The sequence below is a fragment of the Rattus norvegicus genome, chromosome 4 (genome assembly GCF_036323735.1).
Source record: "Rattus norvegicus strain BN/NHsdMcwi chromosome 4, GRCr8, whole genome shotgun sequence".
NCBI classification, from domain to species: Eukaryota; Metazoa; Chordata; class Mammalia; order Rodentia; family Muridae; genus Rattus; species Rattus norvegicus.
Window position 1 is genome coordinate 67619168 of NC_086022.1, and position 14614 is coordinate 67633781.

The following is a 14614-nucleotide window of genomic DNA, read 5'->3' on the forward strand; positions in this document are numbered from 1 at the left end:
TGTCTCTCAGGAGAGATCTACATCCGGCTGCTGTCGGCCTGCACTTCTTTGCTTCATCCACCTTACCTAGTTTGGTGGCTGTATATGTATGGGCCACATGTGGGGCAGGCTCTGAATGGGTGTTCCTTCTGCCTCTGTTCTACACTTTGCCTCCCTATTCCCTGCCAAGGGTATTCTTGTTCCCCTTTTAAAGAAGGAGTGAAGCATTCCCATTTTTTAATAGAATTATTTGATTCTCTAGAGTCTTAACTTCTTGAGTTCTTTATATATATTGGATATTAGCCTTCTATCAGTTGTAGGATTCTTAAAGATCTTTTCTCAATCTGTTGGTGGCTGTTTTGTCCTATTGACACTATCCTATGCCTTACAGAAGCTTTGCAATTTTATGAGGTCCTGTTTGTTGATTCTTGATCTTCGAGCACAAGCCACTGGTGTTCTGTGCAGGAAAATTTCCCCTGTGCCCATGTGTTCCCCACTTTCTCTTCTATTAGTTTGAGTGTATCTGGTTTTATGTGGATGTATTGGATGCACTTGAACTTGAGCTTTGTACAAGGAGAGAATAGGTCAATTTGCATTCTTCTACATGCTGACCTCCAGTTGAACCAGCACCATTCATTTGTTGAAAATGCTGTCTTTTTTTCCCATTGGATAGTTTTAGTTCCTTTATCAAAGATTAAGTGACCATAGGTGTGTGAGTTCATTTCTGGGTCTTCAATTCTCTTCCATTGATCTACCTGCCTGTCTCTGTGCTAATACCATACAGGTTTGTTTTTTTATCACTATTGCTCTGTAATACAACTTAAGGTCAGGGATGGTGATTCCCCTAGAAGTTCTTTTATTGTTGAGGATAGTTTTCACTATCCTGACTTTTTTGTTATTCCAAATGAATTTGCAAATTGCTCTTTCTATGAAGAATTGAGTTAGAATTTTGATGGGGATTGCATTAAATCTGTAGATTACTTTTGGCAAGATGGCCATTTGTACTGTATTAATCCTGCCAATCCATGAGCATGGGAGATCTTTCCATCTTCTGAGATCTTCTTCAGTTTCTTTTGTCAGAGGCTTGAAGTTCTTGTCATACAAATCTTTCACTTACTTGGTTAGATTCACTCCTAGGTTTTTTATATTATTTGTGGCTATTGTGAAAGGTTTCATTTCCCTAATTACTTTCTCAAGCCTGTTTATCTTCAGAGTAGAAGAAGGCTACTGATTTATTTGAATTGATTTTATATCCAGCCACTTTGCTGAAGTTGATTATCAGACTTAGTATTCCGTGGTGGAATTTTTGGGGTCACTTAAGTATACTATCATATCACTACAAATAATATTTTACTGCTTCCTTTCCAATTTGTATCCCCTTCACCTCCTTTTGTTGTCTGATTGCTCTGGCTAGGACTTGAAGTACTGTATTGAATAGGTAGCAAGGGAGTGGGCAACCTTGTCTAGTGACTGATTTTAGTGGGATTGTTTCAAGTTTCTCCATTTAGTTTAATGTTGGCTACTGGTTTGCTGTATATTGCTTTTACTATATTTAGGTATGGGTCTTAAATTCCTGTTCTTTCCAAGACTTTTATCATGAAGGGGTGTTGAATTTTGTCAAATGCTTTCTCAGCATCTAATGAAATGATCATGTGGTTTTTTTCCCTTAAGTTTGTTTATATAGTGGATTACATTGGTGGATTTCTCTATATTGAACCCTGGGATGAAGCCTGCTTAATCATGACAGATGATCGTTTTGATGTGCTCTTGGATTCAGCTTTCGAGAACTGTATTGAGTATTTTTGCATCAATATTCATGAGGGAAATTGGTCTGACATTCTCTTTCTTTGCAGAGTCTTTGTGTGGTTTAGGTATAAGTGTAATTGTGGCTTCATAGAAGGAATTGGGTAGTGTTCCTTCTGTTTCTATTTTGTGTAATAGTTTGAAGAATATTGGTATTACATCTTCTTTGAATGTCTGATAGAAGTCTGCACTAAAGCCTGACTAAAGTCCTGGGCTTTTTTTGGTTGGGAAACCTAAATGACTGCTTCTATTTCTTTAGATGTTATGGGACTGTTTACATGGTTTATCTGATCCTGATTTAACTTTAGTACCTGGTCTAGAAAATTGCCCATTTCATTCTCCAGTTTTGTTGAATATAGGCTTTTGTAGTAGGGTCTGATGTTTTTTTTTTTGTTTGTTTGTTTGTTTTTTCTCAGTTTCTCTTGTCTCCCTTTTCATTTCTGACTTTGTTCATTTGGATACTGTCTCTCTGCCCTCTTGTTAGGCTGGCTAAGGGTTTATCTAACTTTTCTCAAAGAACCAGCTCCTAGTTTTGTTGATTCTTTATATAGTTCTTTTTTTAAATACTTGGTTGATTTCAGCTCTGAGTTTATTTCCTGCCTTCTACTCCTCTTGTGTGAATTTGCTTCTTTTTGTTCTAGGGCTTTCATGTGTGCTATCATGCTGATAATGTATGCCCTCTCAAATTTCTTTTTGGGGGCACTCCGAGCTAAGTTTTCCTTCTCAGCACTGCTTTCACTGTATCCCATAAGTTGGGATAATCCCATAATGTTGTGCCTTCATTTTTCATTAAATTCTAAAAAGTCTTTGATTTCTTTCTTTATTTCTTTTCTTTTTTTTTTTTTTTTTTCCCCCTCGGAGCTGGGGAACGAACCCAGGGCCTTGCGCTTGCTAGGCAAGCACTCTACCACTGAGCCAAATCCCCAACTCTTTATTTCTTTTATTTATCGTTGAGTAGAGTGTTGTTCAGTTTCCATGTGTATGTGGGCTTTCTGTTGTTTTTGTTGTAATTGAAGACCAGCTTTAGTCCATGGTGATCTTATAGAATGCATGGGATTATTTCAATCTTCTTGTATCTATTGAGGCCTGTTTTATGTCCAATTATATGATCAGTTTTTGAGAAGATATCATGAGGTGCTAAGAAGGTATATTCTTTTCTTTTAGGATGAAATGTTCTATAGATATCTGTTAAATCCATTTGGTTCTTGACTTCTGTTAGTTTCACTGTGTCTCTGTTTAGTTTCTGTTTCCATGATCTGTCCCTTGATGAGAGCCATGTGTTAAAGCCTCCCACTATTACTGTGTGTAGTGCAATGTATGCTTTAAGCTTAAGTAAAGTTTCTTTTATGAATGTGGGTGCCCTTGCATTCAGAGCTTATATACTCATATTTGAGAATTCATCTTGGTAGATTTTTCCTTTGAGTATGAAGTGTCCTTCCTTATCTTTTTTGATAACTTTTGGTTAAAAGTTGATTTTATTTGATATTAGAATTTGTACTGGGGCTGGGGATTTAGCTCAGTGGTAGAGCGCTTGCCTAGCAAGCGCAAGGCCCTGGGTTCGGTCCCCAGCTCCGGAAAAAAGAAAAGAAAAAAAAAAAAAAAAGAATTTGTACTGCAGCTTGTTTCCTAGGACCATTTGCTTGGAAAAATTTTTTCCCAGCCATTTACTCTGAGTTAGTGTCTGCCCTTGTCTCTGAGGTGTTTTCTGTATGCAGCACATTGTTGGGTCCTGTTTATGTATCCAGTCTGTTAGTGTGTGTCTTTTTATTGGGGAATTGAGTCCATTGATGTTAAGAGATATTAAGGAATAGTGATCGCTTCCTGTTATTTTCATTGTTATAGGTGGAATTATGTTTGTATGGCTATCTTTTGAGGGTTTTTTTGCCAGAAGATTACTTTCTTGTTTTTTCTAGGGTGTAGTTTCCCTTCTTGTATTGGAGTTTTCCATCTATTATTCTTTGTAGGGCTGGATCTGTGGAAAAATACTGTGTGTAAATTTGGTTTTGTCATGTATTATCTTGGTTTCCCCATCTATGTTAATTGAGAGTTTTGCTGGATACAGTAACCTGGGTTGGCATTTGTGTCCTCTTAGGGTCTGTATGACATCTGTCCATGATCTTCTAACTTTCATAGCCTCTGGTGAGAAGTCTGGTATATTTCTGGTAGGTCTGCTTTTATATGTTACTTGACCTTTTTCCCTTACTGCTTTTAATACTCTTTCTTTGTTTTGTGCATTTGATGTTTTGACTATTATGTGACAGGAGGAATTTCTTTTCTGGTCCACTCCGTTTGGAGTGCTGTAGACTTCTTGTATGTTCATAGGCATCTTTAGGTTAGGGAAGTTTTCTTGTATAATTTTGTTGAAGATATTTACTGGCCTTTTAAGTTGGGAATCTTCATTCTCTTTTATACCTATTATTCCTAGGTTTTGTCCTAGATTTCCTGAATGTTTTGGGTTAGGAGCTTTTTCTTTGACTGTTGTGTCAATATTTTCTATGGTATCTTCTGCCCTGAGATTCTCTCTTCAATCTCTTGTATCTTGTTGATGACACTTGCGTCTATGACTCATGATCTTTTTCCTAGGTTTTCTATCTCCAGGGTTGTCTCCCTTCGTGATTTCCTTATTATCTCTATTTCCATTTTTAGATCCTGGATGGTTTGTTCAGTTCCTTCACCTGTTTGGTTGTGTTGTCCTGTAATTCTTTAAGGGATTTTTGTGTTTCCTCTTTAAGGGCTTCTACTTGTTTACCTGTGTTGTCCTGTTTCTTGAAGGGAGTTATTTATGTCTTTCTTAAAGTCCTCTATCATCATCATGTGATGTGATTAAATCAGAATCTTGCTTTTCCGGTGTGTTGTGGTTTCCAGGACTTGCTGCAGTGGGAGAACTGGGTTCTGATGATGCCAAGCAGTCTTGTTTTCTGTTGCTGAGGGTCTTGTGTTTGCCTCTTGCCATCTGCTTATCTCAGATGTTACTTTGTCTTGCTGTTTCTGACTGGAACTTGTCTTTCCTATGAGCCTGTGATCGTTGGAGTGAGAGTGCTCCTGGCAGACCAGCTCTATGCTGGCAGGTATTGTGTCCTAGGGCTGTGGGACAGCCCCAGCTCTGGGAGCAGATGGAAATAGATGGGTCCTGTCCTAGGCCACCCCGAGGCTTCTGAGCCCTGTGCACTCCCGGCCAGTCTCTTTTTGGACAGTCAATGAAGAGAAAGTGGAGTCCCACCTGTGGGCTGTTGGCTTAGGAGGGAGAGTCCTCCTGGCAGACCAGCTCTTTCCAGGCAGGTTTTGTGTCCTAGAGTTGTGGGACAGCACCAGCTCTGAGCTTAGATGGAACCAGAAGGGTCCTGTCCTAGGCCGCCCTCCAGCTCCCAAACCCCCCAGTACTCGTGTTCTTATTTGTTCTTCTTACAAGAAATTAAACTATCCACATTCAGTATTGAAACTACTAGGTCTGTGTGTCACCTAAGAAGAAGTTTTTGAAGTAAAAGCGTTGTAGGCTGGAGAGATGGCTCAGTGGTTAAGAGCACTGACTCTTCTTCCAGAAGACCTGAGTTCAGCAACCACATGGTGGCTCACAACCATCTGTAATGGGATCTGATGCCCTCTTCTGGTGCGTCTGAAGACAGCTACAGTGTACTCATATACATGGGGAAAAAATGTGCACCTCTCTGGCATGATACTAGCTTTGTAAATAAGGACATAATGGGACAAGGACTCCAGGCCACCCAGAAACATGAGCCAATATCAGAACTGTGACAAAATATCGAAAAGTTTAGACATTGCAGGGTTTGTTTTGCTTTGTTTTGTTTTGTTTTTAGTTTATGGTTTCAGCTAGATCTCAGTCCACAGTGGCAGCAACCCAGAAGAAGTAGGGCTAGATAACACTTTTTTCAACCAGTCAGGATCCACACTCTTCAAAATAGCTCTGCAGCTAAGAACTGAGTATTACAAACAGCAGCCCGTGCGGCACATTTTAGGTTCAGACTACAGTGGAATAACCACGATCATGAGACTGCCTTGGACGTGGTTGGTCTGTCAGATAATCAAATGGATGTATTGGAGGTAGTGACGGCGTTCCACCTTCCAGGAACATCTTAGAAAGACAGAAGGAACGCCAGGGCATGTTCCAAGTTATGTTCATTGGAGAGAATCCTTTAGTACAGAGTTTCTGAATTTGAGCAGACAGCTGTATATGTGTAAATACAGGTGTGCATTTGTATATATTTGGTGTATGCTGTCCGTAGCAGGGCCTGCCATCCTGGTTTCAAGTACTTAGGAGGAGCAGGGAGTGCAGAGTGTGCTGCATCCGAGACCAGACAGGACTCAGGCAGGACATGGAGCCGGCCAAGTGTTGGCATTGGATGGTGCCCTTAATCAGGGGCTTTCGGATTTTAGAGTTTACTAAGTATTTTAAATCTTTGCTTTACTTCAGTTATACTGCAGTGGGTATAGGACTTTGTGTCTGTATCTTGCTCTCCAAATAACATGTATGGGAGAGGTTGAGTGGATGCTGAAGCAAATAATTATTAACAGTTGAGGGTTCTGGTGAGAAGAATGGAAGGGTTCTTTTATTTAGTCTTGTAGCAGACTTTTATCATTTTAAAAATTGGAGATGTGTTGAAAAGGGAACCTTTTTATACTGCCAGTGACTAAATTAGTATAGTGTGTAAAAAAACAATATAAATGTTCTTCAAAAAAGATAAAAGTAGAACTATCATAACAACCTAATAATCTGACTTTGGGGTACATATCCAAAGCAGATGAAGTTAATATAAGTTACCTGCTACCCAATGTTTACAACCAATACTATTTATTGTTTTGTTTTTGTTTTTTTTTAAAAAAGGCTATTCAACCCATTGTTCTGAAGATTGCTGTGTAGTGTGCAAAGTTTGAGGGCTTGCATATGGTAAAGGCCTTCATGTTGAAGAGCCTCCATGTTTAAAGGTAGGAAAAGGTATCACTTAACAACAAGCATGTTCATGAGTCTGCAGAGTGGCTTTCTTTATAAGCCTAGTCACAATGATTCTATTAAACCCCACCTATAGTACTTAATGAGTCACAGTAGGAATAAATTTCAACATGTTTCAATGATGTTTTCATAGAAACTATAGCAAACTGTCAGTTGTGTAGGGCAAACTTGGAGAATATTCTATGTGATGTGAGAAGCACCAAGTGTACCCTACACTACCTCACCTGTATGGAGTCCATGGTTGCAGGGGTAAAGGAGTAAGTTTACTAGAAGAACAGGACACTTAGTCAAGAACGTTGTACTGTTACAAGCTGCTGAAATTACAATCTTGTCTTCCTAAGAAAATATGTAAAGTGAAAGAAAAAAATACATGAGGTAATTCATGAGAGTTGGCCCAGTTTATTTCATAAAATGCATATTGAAAAATACATTATATTTTTTTCACTGCCGTGTTTGTTTGTGGCTAAGGTTGACCTTCCTTACTATGTAGTCTGAATGTCTGATCTTCTGCCTCCTCTTCTGGAATGCAGGGATTAGATGCATACCACCATAACCAGTTTGTGTGGTTCTGGGGATTAAACCCACAGCTTTCTGCATACTGGGCAAGCTATGTACCAATAGAACTGTATCTTTAGCCTCCATTTTTTTTTTTTTTTTTAGAGAATACTTTATTAGTTTTTGTAATCAAACCCACGTATATAAGACCTTACATATTTAATACAGTGTGTTACCCCTGTACAAATGGAAAAAACTTAAGTTCAACATTTCTAGACCAATATGGCTGTTAATTTCTGTACAGTGCCAACTCAACACAGTAAACGGGGATACTTTTTTCGAAAGTTGACAGCACAGGTAAAGTTTCAAAAAATTCAAATTATATATCTGTATATATATTTTTATATTTATATAAAAAGACCAATAATAGCAGTGTGTTATGCATCAACAGCAGCAACAGCTTTTCCAGGTTCTGCAGTCATCTGAACAAAACTGTAGAGACATCCAGCACACTCCATTAAAAAAAAAAGTAAAAAAACAAAACCCGAGAAAACAGCACAGTTCTGTTACTCTTGTGGTACCTGGCACCATTTTTTTTTTTAAATTAGCTTCTCAATCATCATCTGGAAAGAAAACATTCTGAGCAACATAATTAAAAACAGCTCTGATAAAACACGGTCACTACTACGTATCATAAAGCAGGTACAAGCTATTTTACATCCACAGAGGTATGATACAGTACTGTCCTACATCTATAATACTAGAGGATACAATTTAAAAGGCATTATTTGAGACTTGATTCTACTTTTCCAGCAGAGGGCCCAAAGGATGGTGTGACACAGCTTTGTAAAGAAACATACTCTAGACAGGATTTCCTTTCACTAGTGGCACACTTCTAAGGATTCATTCTCTCCATGAATGTCAGCTAAAACCATTATTAAAAAAATGAAATATCCCTAGAACAAAACCGTATAACCACCGGATTCACATGAAGATGACCTAGTGGAGACAAGCTGGACCTCACCTTACCAACAAGCTATCAAATCTGTTATGTTTAAACAGTGAGACCTCCAAGGAAGGAGATGCCAAGTAGTGCTTCAAAGCTTCGGACCACAATCAAACACAGCATCCTTTTCAACAGAAGCAGAAGCTCATCTGAATATGCTCATGGATGCTGACATCAACATTTAATCATCTCCTCACTCATCCAGGAAGAGGGGGAGATCAGTTACTACTGTACTTTAATGTGTTCAACCAAATCACCATGTTACAAAAATAGCAAGCTGCCATAATAAAAAATAAGGCTCCTCTATCCAGCACCAGATAGCATCATTTTACTTTCAAGCCTAGAAATTGCACACTTGTATATAAACCAATCGAAGATGAGGATTGAGAGTTCATCTTGGTGGATTTTTCCTTTGATGAATATGAAGTGTCCTTCCTTATCTTTTTTGATGACTTTTAATTGAAAATTGATTTTATTTGATATTAGAATGGCTACTCCAGCTTGCTTCTTCTGACCATTTGCTTGGAAAGTTGTTTTCCAGCCTTTCACTCTGAGGTAGTGTCTGTCTTTGTCTCTGAGGTGTGTTTCCTGTAGGCAGCAGAATGCAGGGTCCTCATTGCGTATCCAGTTTGTTAATCTATGTCTTTTTATTGGGGAGTTGAGGCCATTGATGTTGAGAGATATTAAGGAATAGTGATTATTGCTTCCTGTTATATTCATATTTGGATGTGAGGTTATGTTTGTGTGCTTTCATTCTCTTTGTTTTGTTGCCAAGACGATTAGTTTCTTGCTTCTTCTAGGGTATAGCTTGCCTCCTTATGTTGGGCTTTACCCTTTATTATCCTTTGTAGTGCTGGATTTGTAGAAAGATATTGTGTAAATTTGGTTTTGTCATGGAATATCTTGGTTTCTCCATCTATGTTAATTGAGAGTTTTGCAGGATACAGTAACCTGGGCTGGCATTTGTGTTCTCTTAGGGTCTGTATGACATCAGTCCAGGATCTTCTGGCCTTCATAGTTTCTGGCGAAAAGTCTGGTGTGATTCTGATAGGTCTGCCTTTATATGTTACTTGACCTTTTTCCCTTACTGCTTTTAATATTCTTTCTTTATTTTGTGCGTTTGGTGTTTTGACAATTATGTGACGGGAGGTGTTTCTTTTCTGGTCCAATCTATTTGGAGTTCTGTAGGCTTCTTGTATGCCTATGGGTATCTCTTTTTTTAGGTTAGGGAAGTTTTCTTCTATGATTTTGTTGAAGATATTTACTGGTCCTTTGAGCTGGGAGTCTTCACTCTCTTCTATACCTATTATCCTTAGGTTTGATCTTCTCATTGAGTCCTGGATTTCCTGTATGTTTTGGACCAGTAGCTTTTTCTGCTTTACATTATCTTTGACAGTTGAGTCAATGATTTCTATGGAATCTTCTGCTCCCGAGATTCTCTCTTCCATCTCTTGTATTCTGTTGGTGAAGCTTGTATCTACAGCTCCTTGTCTTTTCTTTTGATTTTCTATGTCCAGGATTGTTTCCATGTGTTCTTTCTTGATTGCTTCTATTTCCATTTTTAATTCCTTCAACTGTTTGATTGTGTTTTCCTGGAATTCTTTCAGGGATTTTTGCGATTCCTCTCTGTAGGCTTCTACTTGTTTATTAATGTTTTCCTGTGTTTCCCTAAGGGAGTTCTTTATGTCTTTCTTGAAGTCCTCCAGCATCATGATCAAATATGATTTTGAAACTAGATCTTGCTTTTCTGGTGTGTTTGGATATTCCGTGTTTGCTTTGGTGGGAGAATTGGGCTCCAATGATGCCATGTAGTCTTGGTTTCTGTTGCTTGGGTTCCTGCGCTTGCCTCTCGCCATCAGATTATCTCTAGTGTTACTTTGTTCTGCTATTTCTGACCGTGGCTAGACTGTCCTATAAGCCTGTGTGTCAGGAGTGCTGTAGACCTGTTTTCCTGTTTTCTTTCAGCCAGTTATGGGGACAGAGTGTTCTGCATTCGGGCATGTAGTTTTTCCTCTCTACAGGTCTTCAGCTGTTCCTGTGGGCCTGTGTCTTGAGTTCACCAGGCAGGTTTCTTGCAGGGGAAAAGTTGGTCCTACCTGTGGTTCCAAGGCTCAAGTTTGCTCGTGGGGTACTGCCTAAGTCCTCTCCGCGGCGGCAGCAACTGGGAAGATCTGCGCCGCTCTTTCCGGGAGCCTCCATGCACCAGGGCTCCAGATGACGCTTGGTGTTTTCCTCTGGCGTCTGGATGTGCACAGAGTGCAGTCTCTTCTGGTTTCCCAGGCGTGTCCGCCTCTCTGAAGGTTTAGCTCTCCCTCCCACGGGATTTGGGTGCAGAGAACTGTTTATCTGGTCTGTTTCCTTCAGGTTCCGGCGGTGTCTCAGGCGCAGGGATCCTGCCGCTCCTGGGCCCTCCCCTACGGGAACCCAGAGGCCTTATACAGTTGCCTCTTGGGCCAGGGATGTGGGCAGGGGTGGGCAGTGTTGGTGGTCTCCTCCGCTCTGCAGCCTCAGGAGTGCCCACCTGATCAGGCGGTGAGGTCTCTCTCCCACGGGGTTTTGTAGCCTCCATTTTTATTATTAACCAAATAAGATGTAATTTATTGCATTTCAGAAAATGGAAAAGTTATGAGGACATTTGCCAGTACAAGTTGAGTTAACATTTCATATATGACTTATGATCAGAATTGTTAGAGTAAGAAAGATAAAAAAAGAAAACACAGGGAAGGTTTGGAAGTTTCATCGTGTTATGTGCTATTAACTTAGCACAGTACATGATCTCCAAGGTACATTGATACATTTTAGTCGACTTACTATAGTTGTGTGAGATACTGTAATCACATGCAGAAAATTTACTTATTTAACAATTACTTATTTAATATTTCCACCTGCTGGACAACATTTTGAATGGTGAAGGACAGTAGCCAAAAACAGATGTTGCCCTTGAAGAGCTGCATTTTCATGGCACAAAACAGGAAGCAGTAAAACTTCCAGATGTTGAGGGTGGTCACAAGAGAAGAGCACAAGTGACTCGGAATCAGGGATAGAGAAAACCTGCAGCCAGCTGGATGGTGGAGGGAGGAAGGTCAGTTCTGCACCAAAACGAGAGGTCAGAGGCTTACACTAGAATGTTGCAGAAGAAAGCTGCTTAGAGTCATGTGTGGTGATGAGGCAACAGGGCAGAGGGTGAGCAAACTAGGAAAGGAAGAAAGAGGCTTACTATGACAGTCAACACAGAAATATATGTACAACATAAAAACAGTCTGAATTTAGCTTGTCTGGGCTTTGCGTAGCAGGCTGGTGCTACAGAAGTACTGTTTCCCACTGTATAAATTGTGCTGCTATAATGGGAGCCATCCTAGGAAGGCCACGCCTAAGCTTATTGTTTTGGGAAGCAGATTGCTTTATTTTTCTTTTTCTCTAGATCGTACTACAAATATTGTCAGGCTCCCCTGTCAGAACACTCCCACACCCCATCCCAGCCCCCAAATCCACTGATATTGGTGATAAGATTCTGGTGAGAGACAGGCCGAAGGGGATGGAGCACCCACCTTCTTTTCTCTCAGCTGACAGGTTCAGGAGACTGAGCCCAGTGTGTGACTGTGATAGAGACAGGCCTTGAGAAACCATAGTTAGTTTGGACAGTGGACTGCTCAGAACTTTCTGTGCCTCCCTATGGGTAGCAAAGTTGCCCTGCCCCATAAATGAGTTTCATAAAGGGCACCCAATAACCAAATTTATATCTGCATAACATCAGCCTGGCCCTGGGAACATAGCAAGCTAAACTGTCTGGAATAAACTAACTTTACTGTATATTCCACACTATGTACTGGTTGAGTGGGTCATCTGAGAATTATCCAACTAACTTTGGTCCCAAACCACTGTCCACCTAATGAGCAACACAAAAGAAAGGAGTAGATGAACTGGGCCTTGAGCTCGCCTTGATCCTCTCTCCAAGGCAGCCCTGGAATATAGCAAAGTGTGAGCTTGTCATAGATAGTATCTGCTCCTGCCTGTGTAACGACCCCACCAGAAGCAATTCTTTATTAAGATTTTATTTTGGTATCTACTGATTGGTTTGGATATATTTGTTATGTTCTCTTTTCTTATTTGTAATAAAATCTTTTTGTTCTTGAACTTCCTTAAATTATTGCCTTCCTTTTTCTGAAATTTCTCCTTTCTTTTGAATATTCTCTTGTTTTAGGTTCTTCTCTCTCTCTCTCTCTCTCTCTCTCTCTCTCTTCTGTGGGTGTGGGTGTACGCGCACGTGCACACACAGCTTATATAAGGATGCCTGAAGAAGGTGGCATCAGAGCTTCTGGAACCAGAGTTGTAGGTAGTTGTGAGGCACTAGATGTGATCCAATCTCAGCAAAAGCACCAAGTGCACTTAACTGCTCCTTCACATACCCATTCATTCATTTATTTAAGTTTATTTTATGTATAAAAGGCTTTGCCTACTTTTATGTGTGTGCACCACATGTGTGCTCGCTGCCTGGGGTCAGAAGAAGGTTCATATCCCCTGGAACTGTAGTTATGGATGTTTGTGAACCATATGGGTGCTAAAACTGTTACCTGCTGGGCCATTCTCTGGACCCTCTCTATTCCTATTCTTTTTAGTAATTAAAAGATTTTCAGGGTTGGGGATTTAGCTCCTAGCAAGCGCAAGGCCCTGGGTTTGGTCCCCAGCTCCAGGAAAAAAGAAAAAAAGATTTTCAAATATAGGTTCTGTATTTCCTTTATTTCCACTCTTACCTTGCCCCAACTCCCTCTCAAATTCAAGTCTATTTCTTTATTATTGTTGTTACATATACACATACCAAGCAACAACAAAACCCACCTCCTGAGTCCATTTAGGGTTGCTCATATGTAGATGTCTTTAGGGCTAACCATTTTGAATTGGATAATCTATTAGGGAGCTCACCCTTGATGAAAACTGATACTCTATTTCTGAACAGCCATTGCTTTCCTTAATTCATCTAGAGGTGGACTTTGTGAAATTTCCTCCATCTATAGTGGCATGTCAACTGTTATTGTCATTGTGCAAGCCTTAAGTAGGTAACTATATCTTTGCAATTTCCTGATGCTGCTTCTCTGCCATGTCTAGCAGAAGCTATCTAACAGCAGACAGGTTCACAGGTTTACAGTACCAGCTGTGAATTCCCTCCTAATGAGCAGGCCGTAAGTCCAATTAGACAGCTGGTTTCAGTGCCCCGATTGCATCTTTGGATATCTTGGTAGCTCATTGGCTTTACAGTTGCAAAGCTATTGGTTGCTTTCCTCCCTTGGCAGCTTGTATAGTTCGTTCAACTTACCTTCCTATGTTCACACTGTGTGTTGTCTTCATCAAGGGCAGTAGCTTCTGTTGTTTGGGGACTCCCTTGGGAGAGGACCATCATCACCCCCACTAAACACATTAGAAGAATGGGGTGGGAGTGATATGTAAAGCCATCAGCGATCTCAGAGAATTCTCAATGGGGAAGTCTCTTAAAGCAGCATCAGGAAATCAACTCCCTTGAAGTTGTCTGTTAAGACAAGGGAATAGAAAAGCAAACAAATCATCAAAATGTCAAGCCTCCTGAAGTAGTTGGTCAGATATTTGAGGTGAGGTCAGTTGCTGTATTAGTTCCATTAAGTTCCGACAGAAAGATTAGGGTGAGTTGCTTTGCCTCGTGTAGAGGAGAGGTTGCTGGGAAGAAAGAATACTTGCAATTGTGTAAATGATAGAAGAGTTGGGAGTGTGCTTGAGGTAATACTTGTAGTGACTGGCATGCAGTTGAGTATTGGCAGGGAAGAGCAGGAACAGTCCTAAGAGCAAAGGCGGTAGGAGCTGCACCTTCACTGCTGGTATCCATGCCAGAGCGACTCAAAGCCCCAGCATCGAGTTGGTATTGAATTGTTGAGGATTGGGACAGTAGTGCTGAAGAAGGAGAGGCAGGTGTCAGAAGCTGAAGTTGGAGGGGCAGGCATTGGAGGCTGTAGCATGAAGAAAATCTAGTGTTAGATAGCATGGGATTCTAAGATGAACCTGCATTAAGAAGTAGTGAGAACCAACCAGTTGATGGCCAGAAATTCACTTGTATTCTCTACAGTGCCTTACTTCCGTAAGTCTGGATTCTGAGTACTTTAAAAGAATAAGGTAATAAGGGTTGGGGAATTGGCTCAGCAGTTAAGAGCACTGGCAGTTATTACAGAAGACCTGAATTCAGATGTGGCAACTCCCAGCTGCCTCTAACTCTAGTTCTAATGGACCCAGTACCATCTTCTGGGGACACCAGATGTGAAAGTGGTGCACAGATACATGCACGCAAAGTAGCCATACACACAAAATAGAAGTAGTAAATTTCAACAAAAAAAAAAAAAAAAAAA

The 14614-nt window shown here is 40.3% G+C and overlaps 1 protein-coding gene and 1 pseudogene across 6 annotated transcripts in view; one reads left to right on the forward strand and one right to left on the reverse strand.

The window, feature by feature from the left end:
* Hmgb1-ps18 (high-mobility group box 1, pseudogene 18) overlaps positions 1 to 14614 on the reverse strand; it is a 600236-nt pseudogene that overhangs the window by 160327 nt on the left and 425295 nt on the right.
* Trim24 (tripartite motif-containing 24) overlaps positions 1 to 14614 on the forward strand; it is a 124775-nt gene that overhangs the window by 84928 nt on the left and 25233 nt on the right. The window lies entirely within an intron of this gene.